The sequence below is a fragment of the Pinus tabuliformis genome, chromosome 1_1, assembly GCF_031772625.1.
Source record: "Pinus tabuliformis cultivar Carrire ecotype Pingquan chromosome 1_1, CPIR1, whole genome shotgun sequence".
NCBI lineage: Eukaryota > Viridiplantae > Streptophyta > Pinopsida > Pinales > Pinaceae > Pinus > Pinus tabuliformis.
Genome location: NC_142297.1, coordinates 227,802,648 through 227,826,012, shown reverse-complemented (window position 1 = coordinate 227,826,012; position 23,365 = coordinate 227,802,648).

Here is a 23,365-nt window from a genome sequence, read left to right as displayed (position 1 = left end):
ACTGCTGCCAGCAAACATCTATAGTTTCGACAGGGTTACCTTTTAATCATAAATGATTCAGAATCCCATCTGTTTAAGAATTATTGATCTAGAGATAAATCCATTTATATATGTTTATTTTCTTTAAATTTTTATTTTTTATTTTTTAAGTAAATCTTAAAAGCCATTGTCCTGGTATGGTAGCCAGATAGTTGACAATGCCATTCACTGGTTAAAATTGGGCTGAACAAGCTGGCTCGTGATGAGACCCCTTGTCTTATAATTGTTTGCAATCATAAGCCATTACCCTGGTTTGTTTAGCAGTGTTGGTAATGTCATCCTATTTTTCCCCTATAATCATGGTAAGCAGGCTCATGATGAGACCTCTTATCTTTTAAGTTTAAATATATTTCTGGATTATACTCTAGAAAAATAAGACTTTTTGGAACAGGGAGAATCATTGACTCCTTAAGAGTTACGAATGACAATTTTAGAGTTAAAGGTGCTTTGCTGTAAAGTGTCTTTAATTGGTTATAAATAACTTTTCTTGACTGATAATAAAACTTTGAAAGATCTTAATAAAATTTTGAAATCTCAAAATGATTACAATTTGATGAGAAAGAAATTTTCAGATTTTATGATACTTTTCCAACTTCTCTTGATTGGTAATCTCTTCCTTAAATATGTTTACCTTTATAATAAGAAAATCAAACTCTACTAAGAGATTTAAGAAAAAACTAATAGATGACTATTAACAATTTTTTCCACGTATCCTGAGCATTGTTAGGTAACGAATAGGCCTTCCATATAAATAATGGCAAATTCACCAAAATCAAAGCTGAAATCCGAAGGAAAAGAATTCTTATGTTAAAATGAGAAAGAAATCAGCGAACAAAAATAAAAATGAAGAAATTTTAAAAGTGGAAAAGAAAATCCAAGTTTCGCAAGATAAACTCAAACAAGAGTGTTTATACCAATGTCTCAACAATACGAAGAAAAGAAAATAATCGTGTAATCATTCCTTCTTATGTTGAGATTTAGAAAAATCATACCTTGCAGGATTGTAATTGTTTTAGGCCTTTTGGATAGCAGTGACGATAAAATTCAGCCACAATGAAAACTTTCTGTATGATATTAATCTTCTTGTTTCAAAGCATCATCTTGATCATTTTCTAATAAAATGAATGCTTAAAGAAACAAACTTAAATGTTCAGAAACTTCCTGGTATAGCTGTTTTGATGAAGATTATCGCTGCTTATTGAAATAAAACTTGGAGAAAAGTATGGACTTCGAAAATATGATCTGGCGGAAGATTGGAAACTTCAAATGGAGAGCTGCGAAACAGAGTTTTATATCAACATAATTTAAAAACAAAAATGAAACTAGAGTGATGAAATGGAAATTAATGAAAGTGAGTACATGAATCTTACCATTGGATAATTGCTTTTGATCTTACCTGAAAGGTATCAATTTCTCCAAACAAGTTGACTCCTTATTTTAATTAACATTAAAAACTTGAAGAAGTCACACTAACCAAAATCCTATAACCCAAAATCATTATTTATTTTATTTAAACTAAAGCAAGCAGTAAAATGTAAAAATAGAATGCCTAGTGCTCAGGGGAATTGAAATAAAAGAAATGCATCAGAGATGAGAATGAGAATTTGCAGTAATGACTATTCCTCAAAATATTATAAGTTTAATATAAACTCCATGATTTGATAAATTGTCCAGAATCAAGACCAAATCCAAGATAATAAAATTTAAATATAAAGATAGAGGTCTTGAATTCCATTTTTAATTATGGAATTATATATTTAAAACTAAAATGTATGAGAAATTGAAATGATTTTTGTATGCTGCAAATTTGTCATCAATTACCCTTTTCCCATAGTGGTTAGCCAAGCTCGCTTTAACACATCGCCTCATCGGATGATCTGCATCAAATGTCTCTTCACCATGCTTGAATTTTAATTTGCAAGACTTCACTTTGTTGCTATGCCACATATCGTTTGAATGTTAATGGCTTAGAGGCATGCATTGGAAGGTGTCGCATCAAAGGTTGCAATGGCGAATCGCCGATATGAAAATATGCGATGAGAAGTTGTGCTATGAGATAGAGCGATCGCATCATTAAAGAAATATTAAATCAGGGATCGGGGACAGTTATGTCACAAATTGCACATCGCACACCGTATCTTGCGATTTGTACTTTGGACATCGCGCATCGCAGATTCAGAATAATGATATGGCCATAAATAAAAATGCAAGGAAGCGATTGCGATATCGGCGATACGATGGATGACATAACTAATCGGCGATCGGCAATCTTAAGCACCCGATGTCACACAATATGATTCCTGCGATGCCGACGTGCGATGAATGTCGTGGCTAATCGGCGATCGGCAATTGGCGCAATCGGCAATCTTGAGCACATGATGTAACCATTCTCGATACGCTGATATGCGATGATTAGTGGACCCGATAGATTTATGATGATATTTTAATAACATATCGGATCCAAGACATCGACCCTTTAAAATTATGTTCCTACCATTATTGCGATTAAACGGACGCGATATTTTTTAAACTTGATTTGAATTTCATATCGGGTCCGGGATTATGTGTTCATTGCAATATCGGTAAAGCCGATTATTGGTGATTCACAATAATGGAAGTATACTTTGACTGCAAAGCTCTGACATGCGAAATGCGATATGGCATATAAGTAAGATAATACATCGGAGGTATTTTATGAACAATTTGTTATCAAAAGAAATGCTAAGAAGTACTTCCGATGAAATCTTATGATGCGAATGGTCTTATAATATTCCTTGAAATTTTAATTGTGTTTTCTAAGTGAATAAAAGCAAAATTAAAAATGCTTAAATTATAATGCATCACAAATAAAATTTCCCTAAGCCTATTGCAAATTTGAAATGGGTTTACTGCTTACTTCAAGTTTTGAAAACAAATGAAAACCTGCGAATAAAACAAAACACAAATCAAAAATAAACTAAGGAAAATATGAACTAATAATGGATGAGAATAAACTTGTAAATGCGTACCTGAAAGGAATTTGTCTGTAAATTTTACCTTATGAATCTTCAAATTCTTCTTTCGATTTATCAAAATTTTGACTTTGTTCAAAATCATCTCATCATTTATTCTAAATCTAAGTGTGCAATCAGCCTAAATAAAATCTGTTTATTCATGTCCAGGAAATATAAAATTTATCAGAAATAAATATAAAAATAGGCTCCCCTTTTGAATTGAAACAACAATTTATAATCTCTGCTTATTCTGAATAACTTGAGCAGAATCTGTATTGTTATAGCGACTGTTCAATAATACCTTTAGTAAATGAATATGATGCGTTTTGTAGCATCAAATAATAACCTAAAGATCAGAATGAGAATAAAGCCATTAATTGTGGAAAAATATCAAAACAGATTTGAATGTGTGCATTTAGCAAAATGAACATCATTAAGGTCAGGTTTTAGCAAATTCCGAGGAAGATAATATGAACTTCATATAATTATCGTGAAAGGTTAGACTGACTAATAATAATGGAATTAGAATTAAGCTTATCATAGTCAATCATACATTTCATGGGATAATGGGATCATGAAGCTTTCATATCCTCAACCTTTATCATATAAATTCCAAAAGAAAATCTTAGAAGAAAATCTCGAAATGAAGAAAAGTGGCTTTGAGGCAATTGATACCAAGTGCAATTATAATTGAATTTAATCAAGAGATTATTCAGAATAGGCAGAGTAGAGGTATTGCTGTAAGAAATTTCAAAAAGGAAAGCAAGAATTAAAATTTTCTGATAAGGAAAAATGTTTCCACTGAACATGTATGAGAATGGCTGATTGCTTTGTTTTATTTTTAATCTACAAAACTGTTAAAAATAAATTATCTATACAAAACAAACTAACTAAATTAATTCTACTCCTATTCTAACCATATACATGAAAATGACTAGGTATAGTCATATTTCCAGTGTAGCCATTTTCTCATTTTTATTCCCGAGTTTATGTACAGTTCAAATGTTAGTAATAAAAATACAGATTTGACTAAACTAAGGAAAATAAATATGAAACCAGAATGTACAGTTATCGTTAGGAACTTAATTAAAATCTCTCTCTCCTGAAATTTCCTTTCCAATTGACTACCAATTGGATCATAAAAATCTGGATGGATTTCTATTAAGGATTGAGAAATATTCAAAAGAAGAGATAATAGGCCAGATTGTGAAGATGAGCTTTTGGATTCTTTGACCTGAAAAAATTTGTTAGTGTTATGTACAAATGTTAAATAATTGACAATTTTCCTTGAAGGGAAAATTTCCAAACAATTTTCAAATGAGTCAATGAAAAATGGATGGAAGCCTTTCAAATAAAATGGCAATTTGTTAATTGAATTGAATTGCTGGCCAGATTGCAAAAATACATTCTCTTGTTGACATTGCCTTTGAAAAAATAGAAGCTCTTGATGAAACATTAGCATAGATTGAAATTGAAATATTGATATCTTTTGATGCTCATGATTATAATATGAAACTTCAATTTCCCAATCGGGCAATGCATCAATTGAGTGTTTGATAGTAAGGTGTTCAATATGCCAGCGAAAAGTGTGAAAATTTTGTAAAATAAAATCAGAAAATAAATCTAAGTTTAAACAAAATAATTGTGAAAGAAAAACTAAAATGAAATCATTATTTTTACAACTAATGTTACAGCACATTTGGAATCGTTTTGAAATGATTTCATTTTCACAAGGAATGGCCAGAATTATAGAATTTGAATAATTTTGAATTCCAACTTGTGAAATAGAAAACGAATTATGATTATGAATAGGAATGGGAGCTTGATCCTCATATGAATCATAAATTGGAATGTTTTCTTGAATGGTGAAATCATGAAGATAATTTGCTGCTCTAAAATGAAGATTACTTGGGATAATTTCTAAATTGAAGTGTTCCTTATTCTCAGATGTTATTTGAATTTTATCATGAGGATTTTCTTGAGAAAAATTGAAATCAACATCCTCAATATCAGAGTAATAATCATAAATGACCTCACAAGACTCTCTAGAATTCCCTTCAATCTCATCCAATATATCCAAACAAGGAGGAACAAGAATTTCATGTTCATTAATGGCAAAAGAATGATCATTAATTGCTTCTCTATCTTGATAAAAATTTAATGGTAATTCATTTAAATCATCCTCTTTAATTTCTGAAATATCATTGATACCAAGAGGAAAAATATTACCATCATTGAAAATATCAGGATAAAGGGAAAAATGTGAACCTGAAACAATGCATTTAAAACTGTCTCTGTTTGAGAATTCTTGTGCATTATACTCATTGTAAATTTCAGATTGCTGATCATTCCTTTGTGTGCGTATGCTTTCTTGAAGAATGCTGCTTTGCTTTTCTGATTTTGGCATTTGCTCATCATGGAGAAATTCAGAAATTTGTACAATAGTTTGCATTTTATTTACTTCGATTGCTGCTTGTACTCGCTGATTTGCGATTTGATTTTCCGAATTTACTTCAAAGTAGCTTTCAGATTTCAAGGCGGCTTTTTCTCCAAGATTGCTGTTGTTGTCTTCTTCAATTTGAATGGAAATATTTTCCAAGCTTTGTGAAACCACTTCATCACCATTTATTTGTACATCCAAATTGGGACTCTCATTTATATTGGAAGGGGATGGAACAAAGCTCGAATTAATTTCATATGGATTGGGAATGGTTGGAAGGGAACAAATATATTCAAACCAATCTAATGATTCTTCTTCCGTAGGTTTATCTTCGTCTTTAAATCTTAAGCAATTCAAATGAAATCGCATATTAAAATTATTAACAGACTCATTTTTAAACCTTCGTAGATATTCAATTTCTTCACATACCTGTTCATAATCATAGCCGTCAAATTTACAAATGAAAATTGTAACAAATTGATCCCAGCTGTGGATTGAAGCAACTGGAAGAGTTCTGCACCAGCTTCTGGCTTTTGCAGTAAATGTGAGAGTAAAAATTCTGCATAAAATGCCTTCATCAATTCCTTGAAAATCATATTTTGAAATGTTTTGAATAAATTGAAAGACATGGTTAAAAGCAGAAGAATTTCTCTTACCATTAAACTTTGCCTGGGACAAGAGTCTTACCACTTCGGGTGGAGTATTGGAGGATGCACGTCCATGGATACAACTCCAAATTGGAAGTTTGAGAGGAGCCATCATAATAAATAAAATATTAAAATTGAAAAGACTCCAATAGACAAAAAATCTCAGGCCCTCCTTCTAGCGCCAAAAATGTTGATGCCTCGAAAATCGCTGCAACAACATTGGGGGATAACCACCCGGTCCGGACCTTAAAGCAGCTCCTTTTCCGTTTGGTGTGGTGTCTCCGACTGTTCAACTAGGTCCAGTTACCTTCTCCCTATTGCTATTGGTTTATAATGTATCTTTAACTACCAATAGACAGGGACATCAGATCACTTCTTCTTGCTGATCAGGCAAGAGAATGACCCTTAAGCTGATTTGGGTTCAGCCAAGCCACAACTAAAGTTTTGCCTCTTTGAGGAGAGGACTTAAAAGGATGTAGAATTTACTCTAAATGCACGTTTATTCTATGATGCAAGCAAAAGAAACTAATCTAAATCCTATCTTAGTTAGGTAGATATAGATCTAACCCAACTAAGAGCAAGATAATTAAAGTATTGGGATTTAGATATGTCTTGTTTATAATGAATATCAAGTTAATGAAGTAGTTCAATTAACTGATATTATGGATATCAAAACACATCCTATTGAGACCTTTTAACTGAAATAATAAACCAACAACACTTAGGAAGTAGTTCACATAAATGATATTGATTATCAAATTAGCAAATCCAATAACTAAACAATAATATGTTAAAATAGTTCACAACATATTACCACTCAATAAATCAGTTTTAATAAGGCAGATTTCTGAGTAAATAGTTACTCAGAAATGAGAAATTAATTCATAAGAACAGAGATACATGATAACAACATTGAGACAAACTACCCATATTGACAATAATGCACAAACATGAATAAAATGACACATTCCTGTTACCATAAAAATGAAACTGATATTTAAAACAGTAGTATTAAAAATACCAATTTATTGCATCCATTTCTCTGATCTTGGTCTCCAACAGTCCTTTACATTGCTTGAACTTCTGCCTTCAAAGCTAAAGCCACAATAGTGAAAACTCTGCCCCTCATACATAATTCAAGATACAAAGGAAAAATCCTCAATAATCCCCAGATCTGAGATTTTCTCTCCTCTCTCCTACAACTCTAAATTCCTATTACAGTAGTGCTTTTAGAAGTCTAGCATTGCAGAGGAGAGCAGCCCTTATTCCATTCTACAATCTGTTATTTATAATATTTGTGTAGGAATTTTGGAGAGGAGAGTTTGTTCAAGAGAAATCTGCTAAATCCAATTTTACTTGCTCAAAATTCTGATCTTCAATTGCTGGAGCATTCTCATTGACTGAGATCTTTTTCTCCATATTCTTTCCACTGTTTTCCTGCAAAAAGAAATCAAAATAAATTAAAATGCAACAATAAAATCAATCATGGCATTGCTGGCATTTAAATCAAATCCAATCAAATTCTATAAAATATAAATTCTCTTTTGATGCCTTGGATGATTTAATTGGTCAAGAATATCATTGACGAGTGAATCTGCAATTAGAAGAGGCCTGGACCAATGAAAATAAAACTCAGAAAAATGATTTTGTTTTCAAAATTCGGAGCTTGATCTTCTGCCTGATTTTTGACCCAATAAATGACCAAATCTGTCAATGAAATCTCCTCAGAAATATTCTCCTTGATTTTCTCTTTCCAATGAGCCGTCCTGGGCCTCATTTGGCTAAGTATAACTCAATCTATGAGCTTCCAAAGTTGATGAGTCAAATCTGGCATGAATCTGGAAATTCTGTTGCTGGGCTAAAAATTAGAATTTTAATTAAAAATCTAATCTTAAATTAGAATTCTAATTATCTAATAATTAATTCTAATTTAATTCTTAATTGTGAACTAAATTAATTAATTAATAAACTATTATTAATTAATTTTAATCTAATTAATATAATCTATTTATAAATTAATTAATCTAATAATTAAATTTTAATTTAATTTAATTAATTAAATGTTATATTTTAATTAATTAAATTAATTTAAAATTTATTATTAAATATTTTAAATTATTTTAATATTAACACTAGCTTACCCCTCTCTTCACTCGTGAATGAGTTTGAAACTAAAACTAACGTAAAGCTTATAATGAAACTTAAAGTTAATGCCTTTGTATTTTATTATCGGCCATCGGCATTGGGAGGTGTCGGGGGTCTTCAACTTAGGCACAATGCAAAATAAAATTCCCGATCTGATATCGCATCGGGGTAGATGTGTTATCGGGACTTTTAAACTTTGACACATGAGCTTCCCGATGCGATATGTTTATTCATTCCTTTTGCTTTTTGGTGATCGGTGGTCAATGCCTTATTGCCTTATGCTTATCGGCAACTTGCATCGGGGGTAGCGTATGGGGTATGTCGGGGGTTTGTAAAACATGTTGCGAACTAAACTTGCGATGATAAAAAAAATCCCGACGCGATTAATTTTATTTTATATGTATTAATTTTATATATTAAATTTTAATTTAATTTAATTAATTATATTTTATATAATAATTAATTTAATTATTTTGAAATTTAATATATAAAATTAATGTTTTATTTTGATTTTATTTTAATGAAATTTAGTTATGAAATTAACTAAACTACAGCCACTTGGAAAATAAATGAAAAATAAACTACAGCCACTTGAATGTTTGGATTTTGGGATTAGGATTTGATTTGGAAATTGGGGTGAATTTCTTAAAATCCTGATAATTAATAATTTGGTTGCATAACTAAAAATGAAAAATGTTAGTAAAAATTCGCTATGGGTTAATATTTAAAATGAATGCCTTATTGAACTAATTTATTTACAAAATGCAATATTGTATATTTTATGCATTTTTAACACAGGCTAGATAAATAATGAGACTTCAAAGGAGTGCCATTTTCAAACAAGTTGACCAAATGAGGCGAAACAAGCGTCAATTGGAAGCTTGTAAAAAATCAATTTTAAGCAAACAATCAAAACAAGAATTCAAAGAAAACTAAAAATTAACAAAAGCGTATGGCAATCAACTAAATAAAAATCTAAAAAGGTGTTTAGCCAAAATTTTTATAGAAAGGGTCCCCATTATTTGAGTTCAGCGAACCAATAATGGGGGGTTGTGTTTTTACCACAACAGGTGCGCTGAGCGGGAATTGACAAATGGCAAGTTCATTCCAAGAGGTGTCAAGACCCAGGAAGCTTCCAGAATCTTCCTCAATGACACTTGCCTCAGTGAATTCGACTAGTGATGAGTAAGAGGTTCCCAATCTCCAAGTGGAAGCAAGGACCTCCAAGTGGAATCAAGAACTGACAGAACTGACAGAGGGAGAGGACACTAGTCAGATCTCAAGCTGACTCATCCTCTCTCCAAACATCTATATATGGATCTCTCCTCCATGAGATTTGGGGGCTGGAATTTTGTTATTGCAAAGAATTGCTGTTGGTTTGAGATTGGAATTATTGGGTGCTTAATGCTTTGAGGGAAGGTGAAGATAGGAATTTCATTTGCTGGGAAGGAGATGCTGGATTGGAGCCCTCTGGGTTGTATCTCTTCCTGAACCTTGTTATTCATCAATAAAGCTATCTTGGTTTCTCCTATATGCTGATGTGTCTTTGATGTATGATTGCATTAGTGTACTTAGTTTATTTTTAATCCTGAACTAGTTATGAATATGAATCTATGTCTTTTTGTAGTGTTCTCTTCTTGAGATCTTGCAGAAACCTCTTGAAGCTGGGCGAGCGAGAAGGCAAGTAGCTGGGAACTCCCAAAGAGAAGAGGAACCGGATCGAGGGACAAACAGAAGACACCGGTTAGTCCATCTATCTCTCTTCATTCTTAATTCATAAAGGAAGAATACTAGAATAGCTGTCTCTGTTTGTTGCTAAGGCACTGTCACACCTTAGGTGGATAGGATCGTCCTACATATGCATTTTTCCCCACAACAAATTGGCGACTCCGCTGGGGAGATCTGTTTAGTCATTTTATTTGTGTCTCTATCATTGTTTGTTTCATAGACTCAACAGCAACAATCGAACTGCATCTGCTATTCTCAGATGCAAAGTAGACAGCTGCTGCTTTGATCCAATCACTGGATTTGTCTATGATCTGAACAATGGACTCACAAATGATTTGATGATCCTTTGTGATAGATCTTAGCCCTTCCTCAAAGCATCCCTTTGATTGTACCTTGCTTGTTGCTTTGATTTGGCCTGAAACTATAGATTAAATAGCAAACTGTGACCCAGAACCCAGTGAGAAACTCTTGTTTCTCCTTCAGCGCAGACCCTGTGAAGAGGTTCTGCATTTCAACGCAGGTCCCGTGAAGGCTACCTGCGCTGAATGTCAAAACCCCTGTGTTGAGGGTGCGCTGATCCAGTTAGGCCTTATGCAGCTGGGGTTCTCTACTCTGTTTTGCCTTGTTTTAATCTCTGATTTTTGCAGCCTGTAACCAGCATAAGTACCTGTCTGATAACTCCTTTTCTCTGCTTAAATTCTGCCTCCTTTTGTACAAAAGGACTGTGAGTGTTTTTATGTGTTTGTGGCGTCATTTACAGTTTTCCTTTGCAAGAGTGAAATATTCATCCTGTAGCCCTTGATTCAGATCTGTCGATTGTGATCTTAGGAGAGAGTTCATTGGCTGTTTACAGTTGATTATACATTTACTTTTGCTTTTGGTTTGAGTTTGTCTCTTTTAAGTGTCGAAACAAGTGTTCATTTCGAAAGTCGTAAAATGTTGTAATCTCTTCTACCCTCTCTGATTTCGAAAAAGTAAACTTGTTTGTATTTGTCATTTAAAAGCAAATTCAAAGTTGTACAAAAAGCTTTCTTTGTAGGCATCAATACTAAGAAAGCGGAAAACAAACACCTGCATTGTGCATTTGCATCTTGATAGTTTGCATGCTTGATTTAGGGAAAGTGCATTAGAGTGTGCTGATTTCTCTTTTAGAAAAGATGGTGTCTTTCTTTTCCCTTTGTAGCTAGGATTTTCATAAGTTGAAAAGGTATAAAGCTTGCTTATCATCTTTAGACTGCATTTAGGAATTGTATCATACATCTCGTGGTGAACCTCAAAAGGCAAACTTCTAAAAAGATCAACCTAAAATAAATTGAATGAACTTAACAACGCTTTGCAACATAGCGCACAACATAGAGGTCTAGGCTAGAGACGTGTTCCGGCGTCGTAAAGCCTGGTGACTGTCGATCTCGTTGATGGTGGGTGATTCCTCCTGAGGGACGATAGCGCCAGTACGGATTGTGCTCCCACGTACCGTCGCGTATATATTGGGAGACCCCTATAGGCATAAAACCTTTATCCTTAGGAAGCCGTGTCGGCCGCCCTACTGATCGCAATGCACTGAACACAGCATTCAGGAAGATCGACCGCCCGTACTCTAAAAAGTATTCTGCGGTTTTGCGAAAAGTTTGGCACACCCTCTACCTAGAACTCCAGAGCAATTCCTTTTGGCCTTTTTCAGACTCTATAACGGAAAAAGTCCATCCGAGCATTTGTCACTTCGGGCTCGTTAAAACATCGAAGGAGACTAGAGTCATCTTTAGCTTTTTCTCGACTCTTTAAAAGTGAAAAAGCAAGTTGTGTCTAAAGCGTCGTTAAAATTTATTTTAAACGGAACAATCACCCCTTCTTCCTGCGTTGATCTTTAGGTTGAGAAAATGGAACACACCAACCAAGGAATTCCCCTTGGTGGAAATCCTAGTCCCTTCTCCTCTTGGGGAGATGTTGGTGCACCTCATATGGCCACATTGTCGCTTCCAGGACTGACAATTGGCTTGCCGGTCTGGCTCTTCTCAACCAATGTCATCCAGAACACCACTATTCCTGAACAGTCGAATCAACAGTCAGACCAGACCAGAGTTACCCACCAGCCTTCTACTTCATCTAATTCTCCCTCTCCTCCTTCCTCTTCGCTTGACGGAACTGGTAAAACAAAAAACCAAGTTCCTAAAGAGAAGAAGGAAAAGAAGAAGAAAGAGAAGAAGAAGAAGGAGCCAAAAGCGACTGGGGGCAAACAAGTGGCATCTTACAAAAATCCACACACATCACTGACTAGGCCTAAATCACCATGTGTCATATGCAAGGGAGACCACTTCCACAGAGATTGTCCCTGCATCCCTCGGATACTAAGGGACTGGTCTCCCCGTTTGCACAATTCGGTGGCGTCAACCTCTGATAGCCATGTTGACAGCTCACCGTCAACTAGTGAAAGTGAAGTCACAGGACAGAGAGGGAAAACTAGATTTCCCTGCAAACTGTGTGAAGGCGGCCATGCCATCCACCGTTGTCCCTTCTTAGACGAGGCTAAAAGAGTTTTGGAAGATCGCCCGATTTTACGAGCGCAACTTCCTCCTGGATATCAAAAACTCCTGCCAAGTCCTTCACCAGTTGATAACCCGGCTGGCCCGCTCAGGTGGTCAGCCAAAGCACCTATCATTGAGGATGAACCGTCTGAATCCATACCTGACGAAAGTCAAAAGGTTGAGGCGGCAGTTGACCCGGTTTTGCCTTCAGAGGCTCTATCTTCGAATGATACCATCACAGAGGAGAATAAAGACGACATCGTCCAAATTCTCTTCATCAACACAGACTCCGATGAACAAGGGGGCAATTTGCCCATTCCTTTATCGCAGGAAGGAACTTCGTCAGAGTCATATCCGACCGTCTATTCGGTCCCACCACCAAGCAACCTAGTTGTCTCGTTCGACTGGAACCAACTAGGCAGACCCCGTTTGCCAGCAAGCATACCATTCAGAATTATCGTTCAAATATACAGAATGGTAATGGCTGGCACTATCATTGATGAGGGGGCATCTGTGAGTATCCTTTCCTCTATTGCTTGGAAAGCGCTTGGTTCGCCAGCGCTTTTGCCTGAAATGAGAAATCTGACAGGTTTTGATAAAGGAACCAGTCGACCTTTAGGGATCCTCCCCAATGTGCCCATAACATTGAAAGGGAAGACCGTTCAAATGAACGTGATGGTCGTTCAAGGACCCTTGGATTATAACCTACTCCTTGGACGAGACTATATATATTGCATGGGAGCCATCGTTTCCTCACTCTTTAGAGTAATATGTTTTCCGCATGAAGGAAGAGTGGTCAAGCTCGTGGACCAGCTTTCATTTCCCGGATCACGCATCGCAAATAGTCATATACCATCCCTAAATGGTCTCTTCACGCAAGAAATGTCTCAACCCACGGTCCATCCTCCTGATGAGCGCGAGTAATCCGGGAGGATACGACTGGAACCCAGGGGGCATGCATCCTGGTCTGCTTCGGCAGGAAAACTTTGGGTATAGGGTAGGTTTCCGCGGGAGAATATGACTAGTCCGTACCCCGTCCGTGATTGGAAGAGGGGTTGTTCTAGAATAAGATTCTTTTGTCAAAGTTATGTGAGTTGGTGGGCATCGTCGCTCACCTTTGTTTATCTCGGTAGACATCGCCGAAGAAGTGTTTTATTCGTGGCCGCGAATGGAGCAATCTTTGGTAACCTGAAAGAGGTAGGCCTCTCTCGGTAAAACAATTGTTTTGCCGGACTAAAGTAGGGGTAACCTTGAAACTCTGTTTTATACCTGGGGGCATGCAAACCTTTCGGAGTGCAAGCAAGGGGCGGCTATTTATTTTTTTAAATTTTTAGGTCCTCCCTTTAAACCTGTAGGTCTAACCCTTTAAACTCGTAGGATTAGTCGTTTCCGAACTTGCATAACGAAAGGATGCGGGGCATAGCTTTGGTAAGGCGCAAGCTCCATAAAAAATGGAATCTTACATGAGACATTCTTATCATATGACTGGATTGATCGAGCAGTTTTAGCACACAGTTCATGCTCGTTAAAAAATAAACGCAAGATCCGAGCAGTTTTATCGTATAGTTCATGCTCGTTAAAAAATAAACATAAAATCGAGCAAGTGTTTCAATCCGCATTTAAGCTCGTTAAAAAATGAACTACCTAGTAAATAACCACAGTGAATGTAATATCATCAGCCATTAAAGCCTTGGTCATGTTTGCACCGTCACCTCCACTTTTCCATTGGCCGATCATTCACCTCCATTTGATTGTTTACCCATTTTGAGGAACAGCTGCGAAGAGTGATCTCACTTAGCCATCCTTGTGACACTTCCGTGATTGGAAAATTCCAAGCCTTACCTGGAATCAGCTGCTAACCTATTTCATCACTCGTTCCTCAAAAGACGAGTCTTCTTTAAGCTCTTTTCATCTGACTCGTAAAATATGAAAAGATTGCCGAGTCCTTGGCCTTCCAGCTCGTTAAAGGGACAGGAAGTGCTATCCCTCCTCTATATTTTAATCTATTTGGACCTGAGGGATTATTGCACAAAAAGATCGAGCGCTTGTTTTATTCGGCTCGTTAAAACTATCGAAAACTCATCCCTTCTGTATTGTTTTATACTTTTTTGGACCTAAGGGATTAGATGACGAAAAAGGACTTTTGGAGTTAACTTTATGTACCTTTTCAGACTCTCTAAAAATGAAAAGGACCGAGTTATCTTTATCGTTAGACTCGTTAAAATCATTAAATAGCGACAAACTTGTCTTTAGACGAGAACGAGTTTAACTATCGCTAGGTTCGTTAAAACATAGCGATGGGCTTGCCCGAAGGGCAAGTTATAGAACAAGCATATGTTATCCTCCTCAAGCTTGACAAAAATAAAGAGGTACTGGTCAGCAATGACTGGGGAAAATTGGGAGAAACTCAAGAAAACTTTGATGGTAGCAAGTCGCTCTTGAACATGACACTTTTCCTCCGTACCACAATCGGGTTGGGTTGTTTCATTCACCGGTCACATCACCATGGTCTCGCCATACCATCCATATTTGGGGTAATGCTACCGATCCATCGCATCAGTGTCGCCATATGTTCAAGAGAAGTCATTAAGAAAAGTCAACTGCGTCCCATCCACTGCCGTACATTATCCTTCATCCTTTCATGACCGCCACCCTGAATCATATGTCACAGATCGTTTTCACCTCCATCAAAATCATTAGCTCCGTTCCGGGTCATTGATGTGGGATTCATTAAGGCCCTCCTTTGACGGATTGCTTCTTGTCGACATCAGCTCATTATCCAAGAAGTTGATCTAGGAACAACCCCTTCAGTACTTTGAAGCTTGCATGCCTCAATGGCAAGTTTCTCACTTCCGGCGACAGGTATACATCAATGAGCTTCGACCGAAATATTTTGCGTGGTGTTCGACGCCAAGTCCTTTATTCACACCACGTGAATTGTACTGCAGTACATTGAGGGTCATTATCATTATCGGTGATTCCTCTCGCGCTTGTTAACGGTTTACCTCATTGACCGGTAATCAAGCGACGTCTTTCCATGTTCGACTTCAGAACATTTCTCACATGGATCGACTTGTACTTAGAGTGAAGATCGAACGAGTTTGAAGACCCCGGATCTAGTTTCATCCATCCGGGCTGCGATATATATTCAGAAAAGATAAAGACATTGACATGTACATCATTGCAGCAGATAATCATCCTACCCAAAGGATGATAATTTCATCAAAATTATCAGTCTACCATCAGACGATTGTCTGTTCTATGTACAGAAAAATGAATTTATAAAGCTGAGCATGGGAATGCCCGCCTCAGCTAGATCATGAAAGCAGTATGAAAAATAATGTATTGTATTGTATCTTATTACAGGTCTCCTCCCAGCATTGGATGAACTTCGGATCCTCCTAATAAAGCATTTCACCTGATAAACGGCCTCATACTTTAGGGGGCAACTGTTATAGACATTTTTGTGCCTTACAGCATTGAGCATGAAATGTCCATAATCTAAGGGATCCAAATTCCCTAAACATGTTGTTCCTACCCCTAGAGGAACAAGGCTAACAAACCACAGCAATTCACAGAAGTTCTCCACCAGAAACTGCTCAAAAACAAGTCAATTCAGGATCAATTCAGTGACTCCACTAGCTGTCTGCGCTGAAATGCAAAGTCAACACTGGCTACCTGCACTGCAACGTAAGTAGAAGCACTACCAGGGTGCGCTGAGCGGGAATTGACAAATGGCAAGTTCATTCCAAGAGGTATCAAGACCCAGGAAGCTTCCAGAATCTTCCTCAATGACACTTGCCTCAGTGAATTTGACTAGTGATGAGTAAGAGGTTCCCAATCTCCAAGTGGAAGCAAGAACCTCCAAGTGGAATCAAGAACTGACAGAGGGAGAGGACACTAGTCAGATCTCAAGCTGACTCATCCTCTCTCCAAACATCTATATATGGATCTCTCCTCCATGAGATCTGGGGGCTGGAATTTTGTTATTGCAAAGAATTGTCGTTGGTTTGAGACTGGAATTATTGGGTGCTTAATTCTTTGAGGGAAGGTGAAGATAGGAATTTCATTTGCTGGGAAGGAGATGCTGGATTGGAGCCCTCTGGGTTGTATCTCTTCCTGAACCTTGTTATTCATCAATAAGGCTATCTTGGTTTCTCCATATGCTGATGTGTCTTTGATGTATGATTGCATTAGTGTATTTAGTTTATTTCTAATCCTGAACTAGTTATGAATATGAATCTATATCTTTGTGTAGTGTTCTCTTCTTGAGATCTTGTAGAAACCTCTTGAAGCTGGGCGAGCGAGAAGGCAAGTAGCTGAGAACTCCCAAAGAGAAGAGGAACAAGATCGAGGGACAAACGGAAGACACCGGTTAGTCCATCTATCTCTCTTCATTCTTAATTCATAAAGGAAGAATACTAGAATAGCTGTCTCTGTTTGTTGCTAAGGCACTGTCACACCTTAGGTGGATAGGATCGTCCTGCATAGGCATTTTTCCCCACAACACACTTGTAATGCATGTTGCTTTAACCTGTGTTAATACAATTGAACTATTTCGGTTGTTATAATACATATGCTTATGAAAATGTGTTGTATAAGTTGTTAACATTGTCTTGCCCGTGTGGGCTACCTCGCCGAACACTAGACAAAACCATTCCCATAAACTTGTTATAACAACTGTCGCACTCACGTGGACTATTATGTTGGGTGTTGTACGTGTTATCGATTCATTGTGTGTTTGTGACTGTCACATCCGTGTCGACTACTCCGCCAGAAGCTACGCATGTCCTGTTGTTTTGTGTGTCTCTGATAGAGTTGGAACTCTTCCCTTTCTACTAGAGACTCACTTCCACCCTCTCCCTCTGCGGTGAAAGAACCTTAACACAAGTAACTCTAGCACTCACCAGGCACGCGAACCTCATTGTTTGAAGACAAACCAGACCACTCTTGCGTGCTTACAAGCAAGAGCTAAGGAATATCCTTAAGATAATGGCAACCGGAACATTGTATCGAATGGGACTCCTACACCAAATGGTGTGACATCTAGTTGGGACTTCATACCGCGGAGATCCCCTGAATGTTAGCGGGTCTAGCACCCTCAACATTTCTGGCGCTTGAAGTGTTAGAAAAATATTATATATGACAGAGAAATGCAAGACATATAATATGCGGAAAAACACAAACACATAAAGCCAGAGAGACACAGATATACGTGGTTCACCCAGTTTGGGCTACGTCCACCCCAAACAGCTAGTCCTTCCTTTTTATTATCTAGCAAAATGAAGAGACACAACCTACAATAGATCCGTTGTAATATCCTCTGTTTTCTCTCACAGTCTCGCCTCTCTGTTTCTCGCATGGAGAATACACATCTATTACACAGCCTCAATACAATGCCCTCATACAAAGAGAGGGGTTGCCTTCTAGGGCAAAAAACCCTAAACTAAAAATAACTTCTACGGTCAGATCATCTGCCTAATTAACGGCCCAGATTTACTAGAAATTACTATACTTTTGCAAGGCAATTTTACATCTGTTTTAGCTTCGGGGGCACTACCCCCGAAACCCCCATCGAGGGACCGCTGGCCCCCGAATCCCCCAACCGGGGGGGATCAGCCCCCTCGAACCCTAGCGGGGGGGACAAATCCCCCCCGCACCCCCCTGCGTGGAGGGGTGTACAAACTTCCTAGGGTATACTTCCGACTGAAACAAAGACCTCTAAATAATCATGCTCCACACCCAACAAGAAGGAGGACCAGATGACAAGCTGAGTCCTCACAATCTGTTTTGAATCTCTGCATACTTATCATGACTAAACACATAATTTCCCTTCCGGAGTGTATGTCTTATGGAAACGACTTTGAAATATAGAAAGAGTTCTAGAATAACTTGTCAAGTAAAACATACGATGGTCGAGGCCGAGTAGCCTTAGTTAGACACGCGATTGGCATTGTAGGCTCATGTGAAAGGCATCAAATCTTTGAAGGTTGCATAACTTACGCGCTGTTTGCATACACGCTTCAAGGGTACCCACTGCATTGGTGTGCCACTCTGCCCAAAAAGTCTATTCAATCTCTCCCTCATCTGGTCATAGAGATAGACCGTGCTTTCAATCATTTTAACCATAAGGCACTCAACAAAGAAATTCTGAAATTACGGAAAGAACCTAATGAATCTATTGAATAGTTTCACACACACTTTTGTAATCTCGCACAGAGATTTCCTGAAGATGAAATTGATCTGGAATTTCTCGATGGAATATTTAAGTATCTTCTTTACATATCTGAAAATCCGCAATTCTCATAATCATTCGAACCCTGCTCAGTATACTTCGATGATGGAGCTGCGCAATCACAATTGGACACAGTTGTTGTCACAAGTGATTGTCTGCCTTCCCCTCATCAAACAACTCCACCACCGTAGATGCGGGAGAACATCCACACACATCAATTGAACTGTCACATCCTCCTACCCCTCTTGCTCTTGATATCTACACAGATTTGGCTTGCAATCCTGTTGTTTGTCTTGTGGACTTGTTACCTTAACCTTTGGCCAAGCGTTTTGCTGATCCTCTGGACTGTACTGTCTTGTGTTCTTCTGTTCAGACTCCACACTTGCTGTGAATGAGGATCAAGTCGTTGACGGAGTTGGTGTTGTGCAACCAACTTGCCCTATCATTCATGATGAGTGTGTGTGGGAATCTAAATAAGAATCCGTGAAGAAGGATGACTCCCTTCCATCCTTGCCTCATCTTCTCTATCCTAGCCTACCTTGTGATTCTTCCACTGTTGATTTCCCATGTGAAAACTCCTTCTGTATGTTTCTACTTTAGATCATTCACAGGACACACTGAATGTCAGTCTGTCATTACATTGCGAAGAGGACACATATTCCTCTGAAAATCCATCCCATATGTCATCTATCACTTCTGAAAACACAGAGGATGAACATCCTTGCTTCTCATCTACCCCTCTGCAAGATTTATCAAATCATGAGGATGCCGATGAACATCCCAAATTTTCTAATCGTGGCTGTCGTGATCTTTGTACTTCTTCATTTGATCACGATGTTGATTCACTCGTTGTTAATATGTCTAGGACACTAGTCTTCGATGATCTACCTATTGACGGAGTGGAAACCCTGCAAGCTATTGAGGCACTTGAGCCTGCGCTGATGGTTATGTTAGGCCCTCTCTGTCCTAAGGTTAGTTCCACTTCCGATCAGAAAATTTTTGAAACACCCAAGGCTCCTCATCACTCTTTGCTTCGTATTGAAGATCAACCAAACCCAGATTTCGCTTCCTCCACTCGAATCACATGATCCCATCGCTCAAGCTTTGGAGGAATCTTACAAAACGAGCGTGCTTGCAAATCATAAGTTGTTGGTCTTTCTCATGTTCGCTCGTATGTCATAGTGCAAAGAGTGTGAATGTTTATCATCTACACGTAGTGTGTCACAACACCATGTTAAGTCCGCAGAATGTTTGTCTTGTGTATTCACTCTTTTCTTTTCTGTGGATGTTTTAAAACTCGGAGCGTGTTGGTCTTCATTGTTGTATCTTTTATGCTTGTTGGTTCGCTTGACTGTGCTTCTCGCGAACCATGCCTTCACCAACATGGGGCATCCAATGCGCCAGTGGCTGCATTGGAAATATCACTTCATGTGAGTAGGCCCATGCACTGGTTAGCGTAGGAGTAGGAGTAGTCTTTGTTTCTTGCTTTGCTTTTCTTTTTTTGTTCGCATGTTTTTTTTCTTGCTTACTCGGTTTGGTTTGCTTACTTGCTTGATTCTCTTACCTGTTTTTCTTTCACTTTACTTCTACTTTTTGATTTTCTCTTTCTTTACTTTCTTGTGCCCGTAGGTTAGCGTCACATGAAACTGTGTTTGGCTCTCGCGACAAGCTGGGAAAATCTAAGAGGACCTGTACAACTCTCAACACTTGGTTATCTGGTGTCATCTCTTTTTATGAAGAGCTTGTTATCTTCAGTCTATGATGCCTTGATGGAAAATACGTTTTGTTCAGAGTGAGTCTTAATGAAACCACAACGCTTGCACTCTAACTATCACCACCTACTCTAGTTGATTGCTTTGGGTTAACCCTTGTCAGCTCAGTCATGTCGAGTAAAGTGAGGGGGAAAACCTTAAAAAGTATGTCAGAGGTATACATAACATACTTCTATGAAGGCACAACCTCTTCTGCTCTCAATAAGTCGAGATACCTCATCAACCTCTGAAATAAATAAGTGCTTATGCATTGTTCTTGAAAAAAAAAAAATGAAAAATGAATAAGGCAAAAGAAGAGAAAGGATTCCTTCATAGAGAGGTGATGCAAGTAACTCCGCTAGGGTACTGACTAGGCTCATTGGCAGTGGAGCGATGCTTGTGTTCCTGCGTGACTCCATCAGGGTACTATCCAGGCCTGCTGGCAGCGGAACAACACCAGAGATGAAACTTAAACTATGACAGTTATATTACTTGTGCACCAATATACCCCTCATCCCCAATTGAAACAACTAAGTTGACTTGGTTTGGAATGTGTGTTGACCGATCAAAAGCATGACAGGTGCTACATCTTTCAATCAAGCTAGTGTGGAAACCACAATGATCAAAGAATCGAACAATACTTCCGAAAGGGTTAGACTTGCTTTTCACAAAACAAGGTCTATTCAGAGAGTTGGAGTCCTACCAGTGTGTCGCCAAGTGTTGTAGCGGCTACAACACCCTCCAAAATTTTGGCTCACATGAAAATTTTGGAGCCTACCTTGGATCCTGCGATTGATCACCCTTGGTCACTTGTTGGTAAGATGATGATTTCAAGCTCCCCTCCTTGATCTTAAGGGTTGTCTGCGTTCTCATCTTTATGCAGCATGTGTCATCTTTGGGCATAGGGGTTGTTCTTTGTCGTGCAAAGGGAATGTTGTCTTGCTTCAAGGGAATTATGTGTGTATGAGTGGTTGTCCTCACATAGACATGTTTCACACTCACCTCACGCACTTTTGTCACAAAGGTTTTTGCATCAAGAAAAGTATGTCTTATGCATTGTGGATGGTCTACGTTATGTCACTAAGTGTCCGTGTGTGATCACAATCAAGTCCTATAAATGTTTACATATGTTTCACTGATCTCACACTTAGCCATTTTTCCAAGCAAACTAGCCTCATCCAACTTCTCGAAAATGTGCGCTTTGTTTCTGCAACCATCAAGCTTCCTCCCTTTCCTGTTGAAACCCCGTAGTGCACAGAGACACTAGCATTCTTTGCCAGCTGAAACCCTGTAGCCCATAGAGGTCCCAACCAACACTGCTCTCCAGAAATGTGTAGAGCAGTCCAGTTGCACTACACTCAAAAATTGCACAGAGGTGTCTTCCTATGACCCTTGTCTTGTAGCAGTGCCCTGAGCCTAAAAACTGCACAATGTTGTCCAAGTTGTCTTGTCTGTCTTGCATGCAGAAACTGCACAGACGGGCCTCCCAGGGCCTCATTCTGGTAGCAGTCATTGTCTGTTGAAACTATGCAAGTCTACCTCTCAGTGACTACAGGAAAATGTGACATGCTGAAATCCCTCCCAAGGAGTTGAGGAGAAGGACAAAGGAACCGAGTAATGGAAAAGATCAGGACCGCATGCAAACTTCGTCGGATGCATGGACATCTTGAGGGTAAGTATGGTAAGTAAAGAACATGTTTTGAAGTACACCTCTCAATGGCTAGCTACATGTAGCAAAAGAGAATACTGACTGTACTAGCAGAAGCATATATGACCACATATGGATGGCTAGCTACAGGCAGCAAGGAAGCTTGCAAATCTAATATATCAAAGCAGAGATAAGATGACAGTTATCTGGCCTTAGACACAAAGAAAACATGAACAAATTGTTCAAGTGCAAGCCTAGAACAGCAAAGAGAATGGACATTGAACATATAATGACAAAAGAAGCTTATATTGCTAGAATGAATATGAGAAACTTGAATGAACAGAGGAGGAATAATCTCCAAAAGTTGAACCTCTATTACATCTTACTGATAGCTATTTATAGCATGTTTACAATGCTCCTGAGCTCTAAGAGCCTCGGAGTCTTAATCTATCTGATCTGCATTGTTAAATTATTTGATGCCCTCTAGGCAAGCATGGGATCGGATTTTTCTACTTCTGACAGCAGAGTAACCGCTTTCAGATATTTTGGGTGATTTTTTGTGCTATATGGGAGCTCTATCGTGTCAGAAATGCCCCATGATGCTTGTTTTGATGAGCTGCGTTGTGGACTTTGATATTTCTATTTGTTTTGGACAGTTGCGCTGTCTGCTCCATGATCTCTGTTGTCTTTGGCTGAGTTGTGTTGTTGATGCCCATGATGTTTCTATTTTGGGCGAGCAGCGTGTTGTGGCCCCTCTCTTTCCCTTTCTGACCCCTGTATCCCAGCAAACTCTCTCCCGGGCTCTGTTATATGGTGGAATGGGTCTTCGGGCCTTTATATTCCCTTTAAATGGCCCCAATCAATGTTTTCTGTTTTTACACAGAAAACACTGCAATCATTGATAAATCTCGCCATCTCCGTGTATTTCGGACTTTAAAAGTCCTCAAAAATGGTTTAATTATTTATCGGGCCCACCCTTAGGGTCGCTGTTGTAAGTCACAAGTGGCCTGGTCCCGTGTTTCCTTTGTATTTGGAAATACGTAAAAAACATGAGAAATATATTAAAAAATGGCTCCCTCCGGACTTCAACATTTATATATTTCCCTTCCCAGACCCTTTCGGGTTCGGGCCTTATCACATCGGTGCAGCTCCTTGGTTCCCTTTGTATTTCTTTGAAATACGAAAATATGCAAAATATATTTAAATACATTAAAAGT